We start from the raw sequence: 15,104 nt of genomic DNA, 5'->3' as shown, positions 1-15,104 counted from the left end.
CTTCGCAGGAAACCCGAGAAGCTGCCACACGACTTTTCTCGGAAATTACCCGTCGCACTCACGTGCCGCCCCCACGTAGTAATTATACAGCGTGTCCGCCGGCTACCTTACCAAAGGTCAGTTTGTAATCAACAAAGCCTGTTTGTTGCCAGCGAATAGCAATTTAATGTAGTTTGGGAATATTGCTTATTGTTATATGGACAAAATGTATACAGGCTATGCCCTAAAATATAGAGACTGCACATGAGCAAAATATCCTTAACTAAGAACAGTTTTTAGAATTAAAAGTTATTCCCAAATACCAAAGTATGACTTTGTAAACGAATTTTCTTTAATAAACAAAGCTATCATCATCAAATCAAATCAATCGCGCCCATTTTTCCTCATTTTCGAGAAATGTTTGAAAAAGTAACTTGGATCTTAGGCAATCACAAAGTTCATGTTTTGTGCAAAAATGTTACAAACTCAAAGTGCAGAATTATCATACTGCATATCACACTGTATATACAGGGTGTTATGGAATCGATGGAATATAATTGAACGTGTGACATCCAGGGTTGAGGGACATGGCAAAAATGCAGAAAGTGCTAACTATGAAGCACGGGCCAGTTGATTTTAAAGTTTCATCCAGTCAGTGATTTTGGTGGTAATAAAGAATATATATTTTTTTAAATTTTTATTTAATAAAGATCAATTAATTACATTAATACATTACAGATAGTAATGTATTTCAGACAAAACTAAGACTTTTTCGCTATAAACATATATTTGAATTACGTTAGTTGAAATTTGATGAAAATAAAAATTCATAATAATATGCACAATTAAATTAGAACGAAAAATGTTCAGATTTTCACAGTTATTTATTACTTTTTCTACTCCCGTCTATAAAACCCCTAGTTACACACCGATTTAGCGTGCAGGAAGCGTCACTTTACCACTCCAGTTTCGTTTCCCACGGATCTGAGCCACTTCGGACATTTCCGGGATTTTACCGCACCGGTTTGGGAGCAATCGGATGTTTTCGGAGATATTTTCCACGCCTTCAATTGTGACGTTTGTCAATCCTGACGGTCATGTCAGTGAAAAAGTCGTAGAAAAAGTATATATGCAACACGTTCGGTAAACTTTGTAAGTCACTGTTTTATTAAACACTCGCTCCGCTCGTGTCAAATAAACTTGTGATTCAAATGCCGTTTACCGCACTTGTTGCTTAATATACTATTATCACAGCTGTTTCGACAACACCGTGCCTTTATAAAATACAAAATAATTTTAAAAACATTTAAATTTATAACCCTACGCCTGTAATTAAGAATCTATTACTACCTGATTGTATAGGTATATAGATGTCGTTATATTGTCATATTTTGTATTTGCTAAAAGCAGGGTGTTGTCCAAACAGCTGCGGTAAAGTATTAAATAACTCTGAAAATCAGAGAATTTTTTTGTTCTAATTTAATTGTGTTAAATGGATTTTCATCAAGTTCAATAATAATATGGCTTATTATATTCCGCATTATTCCTTCCAATTCTTTTTGCTTTTCATTTATATTGTACTTTTTCTGTTCTCTTATTTACGTGTTGTTTATTAGAACATGCATAATGCAATAGGAGTCAATGAAATAATGTATTTTTTATTTTCCACCTGCTGCGACGCTCACATTAACTTCAAATTTATCTAGCAATAATTTTTGCAATGCTGTGCTGAAAGAACGGTCAACAGGCAAATAAAAGATTATATTGTATGTTTTGTTTGTTTGTTTAAATTATTGTTTTTATTGTTATTAAATGATTAACTAACTAAATTATGTTAAATGCGATTTAAACAAACACTCTCTAAGAAACTGCTCCTCAAATATCCATATTTTTTTTTAAGAAAGAATATTACATTCGCAAATGCAGAAATAAAATCTCAATTTGACGATTTAAACGTATTTTATCTTATTCGTTTTTAAATATAAATGTATTTCATTTAGAATTTCTTGGATTTTTGCATTAACTGCCTTGTTTTTTGCCGGTCCTCTCCCTAAAATATCGAATTTCACATCTGCATTGATGCGGCCTGTGCTCTTTTACACTTTAGATGTTCGTGGCGCCATCTGACGGCCGACGCCTTCGCGTGCGGATCATGGCTACCGGTGATTTTTAAAAGACGATACGTTCCACACGCGTTAATCACGACCTACTATCGCGGACGATAGGAAAACCGGAAAGCGGATTTCGTCGGGACGAAAACGCGGTTTTTTGCCGCGTCACGGTATTCCCAGAATATCCGTACCTATGCCTCACGACTCAGCCCGCGCTGATTTTTATTCTCTGTGCATAAATATGAGGCAACCGCGTGTCCACCTTTCGTGTTTTATTTCGCGTCGACTCTCGGACAGACGAAAAAGCTTTAATAAGTACACCGGTAGATACAGTTGTCATTTTATGGTGGCTTAGGAGCGCTGTTGACCACCACCGTGATCCTGAGTCAAAATTTCCGTCTTTACTTTTGTAGTAGTTTCAGTTTTTGATGTCAGTGGGTTTTGGTGTTTTCAATTTGAAAAATTCTATAAACCTGGAAATTTTAAGATAATAAATAAATAAAATAATAATTTAAGTGTGTATTTAAATAGATGATTTTTGTTGAAAGCATTATTTCATTCGAAAAAAAAGAGCTTTTGGAAACTTGAACGTAATATTTCTTCTTCTTCTTCTTTTCTGTCAATGTTTATAAAAATTCCTGAAAAAAAGTCAGCAATTCAGATTGTAAAGTTTTTTTTTTTTAGTCTCGATATTACAATCCTGTGCGATATCATTTTGTTGTTCTGTAAGTTCTAGGGAAATGTCTCTTGTAGCATGCAAAACTCTTTAGATTCCTGTCTAAGTCTGACAGAATTTTCATTTCCAAAATTAAAATAAAATAATTAAAGTAAAATAAAATAAAAAAAATTAAAGTAAAATAAATTTATATATTAATTATAAATTCGTTTCTTCATTCAAAATAGGTACGTCTCTTCTTTGCAGATGATTTTCAAGAGAATAAGTTTTTTATTTAAATCTCCTATAATTTGTTTTTAACAATTAATAACAAAACAAATGAAAAAAAATGACAATACTACTTTCTTTCCAATTTTGTAATAATAAACGCTTTTATGAAAGCAATGAGAAAAAAATCGATAATTAAACAAGCAAAGATCGGTTAAAATGCAAGTATTCATTTTTTATACCGAAAATTTGATTTTTTTCCTATTTTAAATAGCACTACAGGAAAGCAAAATAACCGAAAATTCCCTGAAACACTGCGAAACCGCTTTTCAATGAGTTATTGTTTTCGTTAAAATTAAAACCGTGTACGGCCCCAAGCAAAATGGCCGCTTTGGTTTTCACCTTTTCGAGTAACGTTTCATGTACTGCTCCCACACGAATGTCATTTAATTTTAATACCGCTTTCCTTTTTTTGTAACGTTAAACGCTGGAAGTAAGAGAGGGGTAGGGTGGTGACAGTTCTGCTCCACACGGTACCTTGCATTAGTACCTTTGTATTTTGTTGCAAAATAATATACCAATAAAAAAAGTGAATAAATACATTAGATATCTTAATTAGGAGGCTTCAAAAAGTTGAAACCGGCGTTAAATGTGGCAGAACTACCTTATGAAAGTGTATTCAACACATGGGTTTTAGATTTTAAAAAAATGACAAAAGGCAAGGCGATGATAGCGATAGTGATAATGATATATTATGTGAATAATTTTAAGTAATTTAAGTAAGTAATAAAAATAATTTGTAATTTTATTTTTGATTTAAACTTAAATAAATTAAATAACAAAAGCCCAAATAATTAAATTCTAAGCAAAGTACAGACCTGCTCAGCCATATTTCAATCTTACAGCTTGCCCGGGTCTTTCCTTAATTCGTATCAGTTAGTCACATTCTTATATCTATGAACAGACTTTAACATAGATGCTACTTAGCTTGACTCGTCTAGCGATGATAGAGCGACCACAACCCAAACCATTAGAAATCTACGGGACAAACAAATGCGACATTATATTGCTAGAATATTAACAATATAATTTTCTATCGCCTACAAGTTTTTATTCAATTAGAATACATTTTTGGACACTCTGTATAAAAGAAGGGGAAGTTTATTATAACTGTGATATATAGTTACATTTCAAGTTACAAGTGTTCAATCAATTAGAATACATTTTTGGACACCCTGTATAAAAGGAGAAGTTTATTATAACCGGGATATAAAATAATTGTTCATTGTTACATTTCAACGTAAATTTCGTTTTTCTAAAATTGTGTACCGATCAAATGTGGACAAACTTTCGTGAGGAGACACTTTGAAAGTTCTTATACTTTGGCCACGAGTTTGGGAGCGATCGAAACTTTGCGGTCGATTTTAGTCACTGACAGTTTGACATTTTTGACGGTCGCGTCACAACACCGACAACATTGTTGTCCTTCCATTTTATTCTTACGATACCTTTGTCCTTAATTCCAGTTTTGTTCCTTTTTCATTATCTTTCATGACCATCTTTAGATAATGTTAATGGCGGTACCAGAGTACCACTGCGAGAGACATTAGCCCTATTCAAATCACCCTTCTCCCATTGAAATTTCATTTCGGGTTTACTCTTTTTTTAGGAGGTTGATGCTTTTAGTAACTGACTATGATTGATTGTATATTGTCCTCCATATTTAATAAAGTGCGCCTATTCTCTTTGCTATACACAAACTCGGTTTGGATCGTTATCTTCCTCATCCCCTGAGTCGCAGTCGGTATTTTCGCCATCATTTTCTGGTTGGGGGGGGGGGGTAATATAACCTTCTGGCAATATTTGAACTTTATCAGCTTCTTCTAGCAGTTCAGTAACGGAAAGTGGCTTTTTCTTTAAAAAATACCATAATTATTATTAGTCTCATAAGTGCGCAAGGGGTCGTTAACGACCCAGCAACAAAAAATGGCTTGTCCGTTTTATATATTACTAAAAACACTAAAATCTCTAACAAATATGTAAAAATGATTATAAAAACAAAATATTAAAATTTAAGATAATTACCAATAATAATCCGCTTTTTTCTTACACTCGTAAATCTCAACACTTACAAACTACGTGTTGCTAATTAAAGAGGACAAACTCCTAGCGCCATCTCTACATTGCAGCAGACAACACACACAAAACCTTGGGCATTAATGGGTTAAGTATTTGAAACATGAATATCAGGTTTCACATTGACAAAACTCAAATTATTTAAAAAATCTGTCAAACCTTATATTAACTTACGCATTTATTTATTGTTCAAGAAAAAAATCAACAAGAAGAGGATATCTTCGAATAACGACGTGCTATTCTCCAACTTAACCTCCGAAAAAAAAAACAGGTAATACAGATATAACAATAATTAACAGAACTGATTGATATCGTGCAAATATTTAACTGGACTGACTGAATAAGATTTAAGTTTGCATTTAAAAGTGGCGGTGGTTCATTAAATTATTTAAAAAGCCGGGCAAGATATGTTTTAGCATTAGAATAGTCTAACTTTTTCAACATTGGAGATTGGCGCGTATATATACGAAATGGAAAATCGACTAGACCGCGTGCTCCTAGAATAGACATCGGATAAAGTAATGAACCTGTTAAATCGACAACATGAATTTTGTAAATTTTTTATGTTTTCTTTTCCGATTTGCATATGTGACAACCATATAGCTACTAGACATATAGTATGCTAGTAGTACAGGAGCTCGTCAAGCAACTATGTAACAAAATTTTGAGAAGGTTTGGTCCATATGCGCATGCGCGAGATATGAAAGTAACGCCTTGCGACTTCCAACAACCAAGATGGCCGCTGGCAGGTCGTCAATGTTCGGATGCTGCATTTTTACTGCAGTATTTTCTCAAAATATATCGAAATCCCATTAAATGTTCAGGCAAAAAAGGGATTAAGGTGTGAAAAGTGTTTTTTAAAAAATTAGCCACGAGTGCAGAGTACGATCGGTGACCTACAAATGAGGTACTCCAGAATTTTGAGTGGTTGCCTAGAATTCCTGGCAATTCTCAAAAATTCATTCCGGTAATTCCCCACTTTCTCCGGTAATACTTTTGACCAACCGAAAGGCAAACGAAAACTTTTCCATATTGAGTTTTACAAGGATTTGTCAAGGAAAACTTGCAGCTTAATTATTTTCTATAATTCGTCTATATTTCTATATTTACCTTGCAGTTTTTTAAATTATTGCATTTGTCTAAGATCCCATTAGGTCCTCATATTTGCCACAGTTGTAATTTCGTGAAGGAGCAAGTATTGAAAGTACAAAGTATACAGTTTGTGAATGGGAGTCTTATAGAAACCACTTTTAAATCTTTTAAATTAACTCGTACATCAGGCAACACTTATTCGTACATAGGCACATTATTTTCCTTACAGTTCACACCACAAACACAAGTTTTTCACAAAAATACGAAAAAAACGTAAACAACAATGGGGGATTTTTGTGACAACAAAAATATAAAATTCTTTAATTTCATACACTGCTGATCTAGTGAAGCGAAAGTTAAGATGCATATATAATAGTGAAAATTATGAGTTCACCGGGGAATCTAGAAATATTATAGTGCCGAAACATAACATTTTAAAAATATCTCTTTATTATTTTTATTTCTTATATTTTGTACGAAAGTGATGTGAAAAAGTAAGGTGAAGCCATAGTGCTATAATTTTTGGTGTTAGGGTTGGGGGGTGGAGGACGTCACGAAGTACGGTACTTTATAAGCGTATGGTTCAAGGGGGATTTGAATGTTTTTCTTTCGTTTTTCATATTATACGTAAATAAATATGTACAATCCAAAAACGAACCAAATGTTGGCTTTTATATAACCGACGGCATTAAAATTGCGGTTAGTTAATTAATTATGACCAATATTAATGGCAAAAATGAAATACGCAATGAAAAGCTCAAATTTTGTGGCAAATTCGTTGTGAATCTACGAAGGTTCTGTTAAAAATAATGTTTAATAAAATAAAATTTACAGTTTAAAGTGAGATTTTTCCCAAAAATTAGGATTTTTTTTATTGGACCCCCTTCTACCGTTTAAATTAACCGATCAAATTTTAAATCTCATCGATAATGGAAATATATAAAAAAATATTTTTCCGTTTTCCAGTATATCACTTGACTTTTTTTTAGGTAAAAATGGAAAAACACTTAAATGGCTTGCAACGAGATATGAAAAACACTCAAGAGACAAAAATAGAATATTATGCAAGTGTGGTAAACTGCATTTGAGTTACGAGTTTATTTCGCACGAACAGAGCACAGCGGAGTGACTTATAGTATATTATGCAACAAGTGCGGTAAACGGCACTTGACTCACGAGTTTATTTGACTCGAGCAGAGCGAATGTTTAATAAACGAGTGACTTAAAAAGTTTACCGAACGCGTTCCATACTATACTTTTTCTACGACCGTCAGTTTTTTAAAGAAAACAAAGGAGTAACATTCTTTAAATTAATTACATAGCCCGGCGGATGAAGGCTGACTCTAGCTCTTTTTCGCTACTTCTTGCCAGAGAGACTCATCGAACTGTTTCGACCGGTCTGGATCGGCATTCGATCAAAGCATTTCAGGAGCCGGCGGCCTATGATGGACTCGCGAAGCCGGGTCACTATGTTGCATTGTACTACAGAACAAATACATTTTAGCGACCAGACGAGAAATATCAACTAGGCTCAGAGAACATGAAAGAGCCTTAAGCCTTAACTAAAATTCTTTCCTGCAATCTATTCTTCTACCCACGAAAAATCCGAGAGTCTATGGAAATCTATAAGCAACCCAACGATCTTAACCGCGACTCAGATTTTTACGTGTCACCAATATGGGAATCAGTCATCCGAGACGGTGTTGATGTCCCTCATTTAGCTCCGCCCCCCTCAAACAATATATAAGCAGATACAGAAAAAATATACTTTTGTTGCTTAATCCCGAAAACATTGAAAAAGACAAATAAAATAGTCAGTGGCGCGCATTATTGTTAGAGCGCCGTCATCGACGCCACTGCAATTAATATATTTAAAAAGATTGCTCTTAATCTCCCCTCGCTTCTACCGGCTGGCCCGCGGCGTATTTTTTACCTTTGATATGACAGCGGCTGCAACCGGAGTATTGAAAAATCGAAAAAAAATCCGGATAATGCCTGCGCGATCCATTTCCGTTGTGCCCCTGCCCCCCCGCCCCAGTGCCCACGGGGGAAACCCACGCGTTTACGATACGGTTAAATTCTAATTCGAAAATTCGCCGGTCTGGCGGTCAGCGCGATGATGCTTTTGTGGGAAAACGAACAACAGGCCTCTCCCGTTGGCCTTGGGCTTGGGAGCGATGGCGGATGTCAGGCACAGAATATTACGCGTCCGAGGTCGGCGGCAAAGTAATGCTTTGCGTTGTTTTTCGGCGTATCGGGGGCGGTTTTGGGCAGACTTGCTTCGGGGTATGCGGATGTGTATCTCCAACGGTGGGCTATGGTTCAAACGGAGCATCTTAGAGTAGGAGCGAGCATTGTTTACTTTTAGCTCAGTATGATGTGTTGACAAGACGAACCCGAAGATTGTAATGGGTGTTTTTTTTTCGATGTATAGAACTTTAAGTTGGCATTACTGTTCAAGATGACCGTTTTAACAGCTGTCAAGTGATTTATTCTCAGTTTGGTATGGCAATTCATCATGAATATACTCACGCCTGAACAACGCTTGCAAATAGTGCAATTTTATTACGTATATTTATACGTATCGCGCACTACGTCCATCGATAAAATCGTCCATCAGAGCAGTTAATTCGATTAACCATGGAACGTTTTCGCACCACTTTTACTCTTATTGATAACTCGCATCCCCAGAGACGCCGTACGGTGCGTACAGAATGAGCTATTGCTGCTGTAGAGCGTAGCATTGAGGAAGACTCGAATGAGTCCATACGCCATCGAATGGGCCCAAAACGAGATTGCCGTTGTTCCCGATTTTCATAAGCGAATTTTGTTTAGCGATGAAGCGCACTTCTGGTTGAATGGCTACGTCAACAAACAAAACTGCCGCATTTGGAGCGAAGCTAATCCTCAAGTGTATGTCGAAACACCGTTACATCCAAAAAAACTCACTGGTCCGCTTTATGGACTGAACGTTACAGTCAATGGTGATCGGTATAGAGCTATTATTACTAACTCTTTCATTCCTGAATTGAATAACCATGATGTCCAGGAGATGTGATTTCAACAAGACGGCGCAACATGTCACACAGCTCGTGCCACAATCGATTTATTAAAAGACACGTTTGGTGACCGCCTAATTTCACGTTTTGGACCTGTGAATTGGCCTCCAAGATCTTGTGATTTAACACCGCTAGACTACTTTCTGTGGGGCTATGTAAAGTCATTGGTCTATGCGGATAAGCCACAAACGCTTGACCATTTGGAAGACGACATTCGCCGTGTTATTGCCGATATACGTATATATTGGAAAAAGTCGTCTAAAATTGGACGTCCCGATTGGACTACATCCGCGCCAGCCGTGGCGGTCATTTGCCAGAAATAATATTTAAAATGTAATGCCACAAGATTATCTTTCGGATAAATAAAATTCATGTCAATCGAATAATCCATCGTTGTTTTATTGCAACTTAAAGTTCTAAATATAAAAAAAAAACACCCCTTATAAGAACTAACCTAAAAATATTGGCAATGAGAAGTAGGCAAAAACTAATTTTAAAATCTTGAACTCAATAAAATGTTATGCATCGGAGGCTATACAAACACTAAGCTGAAAATGGAAGGTTATACAAAAACTAATCTAAAAATCAAAAGTTACGCAAAAATGAAAGTGAAAATCTTGTCTCAAATGGGAGTTATTTTAAAGACTAATCTAAAACTCAGAGGCAACAGAAAAACTAATTTGAGGATTATACTTTGACCAATTTAAAAATCGGAGGTTATTCGAAGGCTAACCTGAAAATCTTGCATCAAATGCTCTGTAACTTCATTGCTTACGTTTAGCTCAGTACGACGTGTTACTAAGTGCACAAAGACCAACCCGAAAATTGTATAAGAACTATCCTAAAAACGTTGCCAAAAAAGGTTACATAAGGACAAAACTGAAGCTAATTTGCACAGAATAAGAAGTTATTAAAAGACTAACCTAAAAATTATGTGACCGAGGATGTCTCGGTCGGTAAGGCGTTAGACCTGCGAACTCGACTTGCCGGAAGTTGTGGGTTCGATTCCCACGAGCCGCCTTGGGTGTTGTAATCGTTACAAATTTTTTTATAAGTTATAACTTGGTTGTAAGCTGGCCGAAACTTCTTTAACTCATTGGAAGGTTTTACATAGGTAAATCGGAGGCATACAAAAACTAAGTTGAAAATTTTGAAGGTTATACAATAAAAGGCCAAATGAAAATCTTGTCTCAAATCGGAGTTTATTAAAAGACTAATCTAAAAATCGGAGGTAACAGAAAAACTAATTTGAGAATTGTACTTCGACCAATTGAAAAATCGGAGGTTATTCAGAAGCTAACCTGAAAATCTTGCACCAAACCCAATACCTGCAAAAATAAAAAATGCCAACAGCAATACTGTCAGCTTGATCACTTTTACGTTACATGATTTAATTTTGTTATTGTAATGAAATTCCCTATTGATTTTTGTTTCATAATTTTAAAATTTCGTTTCTGTTTATTACTGAACTACGCCAATACCGCTTTTTCAGTTAAAAGTAAATATCTATAAAACTGCCAAAGCTAGAACGATAAAATTCAATACGCTGCTAACAGCAGTGTCGTGGGAGTTACCACTGTAAATAAAAAATTTCTTGACATCTTAGAATTTTAGACGTTTGTGGACATAAAAAAATTTAGAAGTGTATCAGTGAAACGTTCTGGTGAAACTATAAATATTATCGCGAAATCTGACAACATTCTTAACTCGCTGTATACCTTGGTATTGAAGAAATTGTAAACAACACTTATTTATCCCTTAAGGAAAGTCTACAATCAAAATGAAAGTTTTGGTGAGCGTTCGTTATTAAAGTTCCTTTATCGACGATAAAATATATCGTGACCCAACCCATTAGGCCAACAAAATAACAAGTTGCCATCGGAAAATGTAGAAGCATTCACTACTAAATATACTTAAAGTAGGTAGCCGAAACTACGTAGCAGAATGAGGCTTTGATGAGTTTTTAAAGTTCATTAAGCAATTTAAGCAAAAGCAAGTGTTAATGGCAGTGCCATATAAAAAGCCACCAATTTTAAAATCTAGCAGTTTACCACACAATAACGCGTTTTACCACATACCGAAAATCAATTTTATGTACTCGACGCGCGTTTCGCCAACCAAGTTGGCACCTTCAGGGGAAGATCAAAACTAAACTTAACAGAACAGATGCTCTCTATATATATACACATCGTGAAGTGGGAGGGGGAATTACGCACTGTTCACGCAACCAATCAGCGCGTATAATGGGCTAAATGGGATTGGACCTCTGTCCTTGTTCAGTGCCTTATTCCTAATTTTCTGCTATTAATTACCTGTTTAACTAATTTTAAATTACTTATATCTACCTTATGGTTATTGTTGAACATATGTTCGGCTACACTTGATTTTTATAATCTAGCAAATTTTAAATGAGCTAACTGTTCCTTAAATCTAACATTAATCAATCTTTTGATTTGCCCTACATATGACTTGTCACAATCGTTGCAACATATTTCATAAATTCCCGACTTTTCAAGGGTATCTAGTTTTTCCTTGGGATTACCCAAGAATTTTTTTAATTTTGATCCTGACTGATACGCACTTCGAAGACCTGCGGCGCTGAAGACTCTATCAAGTCCACTTGTATATTGGGGAGAGAAAGAAATTGAGACTACTCTTAAATTTTCCTTATCGGCTTGAAATGTCGTTGATTTTTGAAGTTTGTTTTTAAATCTAAATTTCCTAATTAACTTATCGATGAAACTATCTTCATAGCATAAAACTTCCATTTTATGTTGAAAAGCATGGTTAGAATCATTGGTTATGTATCTTAAAGTACTAGTGTCTTTCCTATAAATGTCAAAAACTATATGATTTTCACTGTTTTTGATAACGAGAACGTCCAAAAAAAGGCAACTGCATGTTACTTTCTATTTCATATGTGAATTTAATAGATGAGAAGTAATTATTCAAGTTTGAAATAAAGTCATTTAAATCCATGCGAGTTGTATCAAAAACCGCGAAAACATCGTCGACGTATCTATACCATATCATAGGAAAGTTCTCGAAATTTTCTTTAGCATTATGTTCAAAATGATGCTTGAAAGGTTCAGCCAGGAAAGGAGATAAACAATTTCCCATGGCCGTGCCATTTTGTTGTTCATAATAGTTATTATATAGAAAAATATTATCTCTTCAATTATATCTTTGCTGTAGTTATTATATCCGAGTAATTTCCTGAGGTATTCCAAAGTTTCTGGTAAAGGAACGCTTGAAAATAATGAGGAAACATTAAAAGATACTAAAAGTTCATGTTCATTCAGCCTTAAGTCTTTGATTTTACCAATAAACTCTTGCGAGGTTTTTACAGAAAAACTTGCTAGCAGTTTATAAAAATTTTGACATTATTTCTTACATTAACTGTATTTTAACAATTATAAACAATTTTACTGAAAAAGAGCAATAGAATCCCAAATTTCATTTACCTGACTCCGTATACTTATTCCAAGAACGGTTCTAAATGTTACGCAAAAAGTTATATGAGGAACATTACCACAAGACCTTGTTGTCATTGGCATGGCATTGTTGTCTTTCAAGTTAAGTGAGATATCCGGCAAAGGTGTCAAACATGACAAAAACAACGAAGTGGATTATTTCAAAGTACATTCAGCAAAATCGACTTACCTGGGCCCCATTGCTGAGAAATATTTAATGGTCAGAAGCGCATGGCTATAAATAAAAACATCAGTTTGAGTCAAGAGCACGATTTTTGATATAACTTTCTAAGTGCTTTTAGAAGTATTTTCTGTGCAACGATACAAAATGGCTAAAGTATTATGCATTTTTAAGTCACTAAATTATGAAATTGATTCTCCGAACTTGAAATCGATATTACAGATAAAAAATTCTCGGCCAGGCCATTTCATATTTGAAGTTCTAGAACAAACATAGGTAAATTTCCACATATCAACAGGCTGCAAACCGAAAATGTTTCCGCCATTTTACATGACAGATTGCGACAACCACACGTTATTGAACGTTCAACACGGCCATGTGTTTAGACCATATCCAACTTGGTGGGAATACGGAAAATTATATATTATCTATTAAAGAATGCCTAAAATGAAAAGGAAGGAGCATAAGATGAATTTTATCTGAAGATTTTACTGCCGCAATTGTAATTTTTATTGCATATAGGAACCAATCAAATTTTCCGAAACGCACTTTACGACACGCGTTAGGAATACTTCCCATTATCTTCCGAAATTAAAATTCCTATAGGACTATACCGTCGATAATTAGCAGGGGCCCTGGTAATCGTAAATAACCCTGCGAGGGAATGGCGGGGGCACTCTTACACAATACTTTATTGAGACGAGGTCCATTCCAGCTGACCCTCTCGCCTCATCCTGCCGTTTTGGGGTCAGTTATTGCGGTTGTCGCAGGATTAGCGGGCACGTGACCAGATATACAGAGTACGTAGTTTAAATTCCTGTGAAGGGGGGTGGGGGTCAGTTTTTACGGTTTTGGCGGTTTAATGCGAAATAATTAGGCGTGAACTACTCTGCAAGAATTTATAAAGTTTTTGGCCCCAGGACGTTCTAGGATATGTACATTGCACAAATATTCGAAATACTGCTATGGAGGGGATCGTGATGGAAGAGGACAATAGCAATGTATTTACGTATTCTTATGTATTGTAGCATTCTATCCCTTGTAAATTTATGCTAAAAATAACGTGAAAAAATATTTACAGAACGTATTGACGCGCATACCTTGACTGACGAAGAAGATATGAACGATAACATAAATCTACAAGAGTTTGGGGAACCAACTGATATAGTTGGAACTTTTACATACACCGAATGATACAGCTGCCCTTCAACAGTCCTGTAATTCATCAACTACTGTACCTGAATGGGACTCATCAGACGATGAAACCCTGGAATTCAAAACTTCAAACGACAGGAACTAAAAATAGGCTTTCTGGAAAAACTCCGCTTGAAATATTTTTTATGTTTTTTGATGACGAAGTGATGGATTTGATTTTAAATCTTACTTTGTTTTGCGGCTTTTAAAAACTGATAAAACAATTACCCAAAGAAATCTTGCAACTGCCATAGATGAAGTGCGTTATGAGAATCAAGGTCACCTCATGATTGTTCATGCTAATAAACCCGAAGGAGATGTAGATTTTTTTATATGCTTGGGATAATATGGGTCAACAGCACAACCGTCAAATGTCGAGGCTGATGAATCAAAACTGCTTAGTCTCCTTCACCAATGTTGTCAAGCTTCAATATCGTGGCAACTTGTCTCGTTTGCTGTTGTCTTCTATTCTTTGTTGTACCTTTCCCAATTGTTTAGATTTTATAGTTTACATGTAATTAATGTATTCATGTAATTAATGTAATGCATTACTCTACGTATTATATTGGAAATAGATGTTCTGTCTAATGTCACATTTTTTTTATAAATCCACCCCTAGGGGGGCATAAAGTTCACTGGGAATTAGCCCATAGAATCTGTAGCAAGCATTTCACAACAGATTGTTACCTAGTTTCATTAGTTACAGGCTTCGGAGGAATGTAATTCCAATTGGCATTAAAAATATACCATAGGTAGGTTTAGTTTTGCTGGTGATTTGTGTGAACAGTAAAGTTATAGATATAGATATGAATTCATGTTGAATAGCGAATTGGAGTGAGTATATGAATAATTCGTACACAGTTAATGGAAGAGTAATTCGAGTATAAAGTAATGTTTGTAAATCTGCAGAAATAGATATATTTGTAAGATATAATCTTACAATTATACAGTTTTGTAAATTGATTTGTTTATTCTTTCCAAACTGCGTGTTTGAGC

The sequence above is a fragment of the Cylas formicarius genome, unplaced genomic scaffold (assembly GCF_029955315.1).
Source record: "Cylas formicarius isolate icCylForm1 unplaced genomic scaffold, icCylForm1.1 PGA_scaffold_8__14_contigs__length_24414737, whole genome shotgun sequence".
Lineage (NCBI taxonomy): Eukaryota > Metazoa > Arthropoda > Insecta > Coleoptera > Brentidae > Cylas > Cylas formicarius.
The sequence above is the reverse complement of the archived record's forward strand: the minus strand, read 5'-3'. Positions refer to the sequence as shown.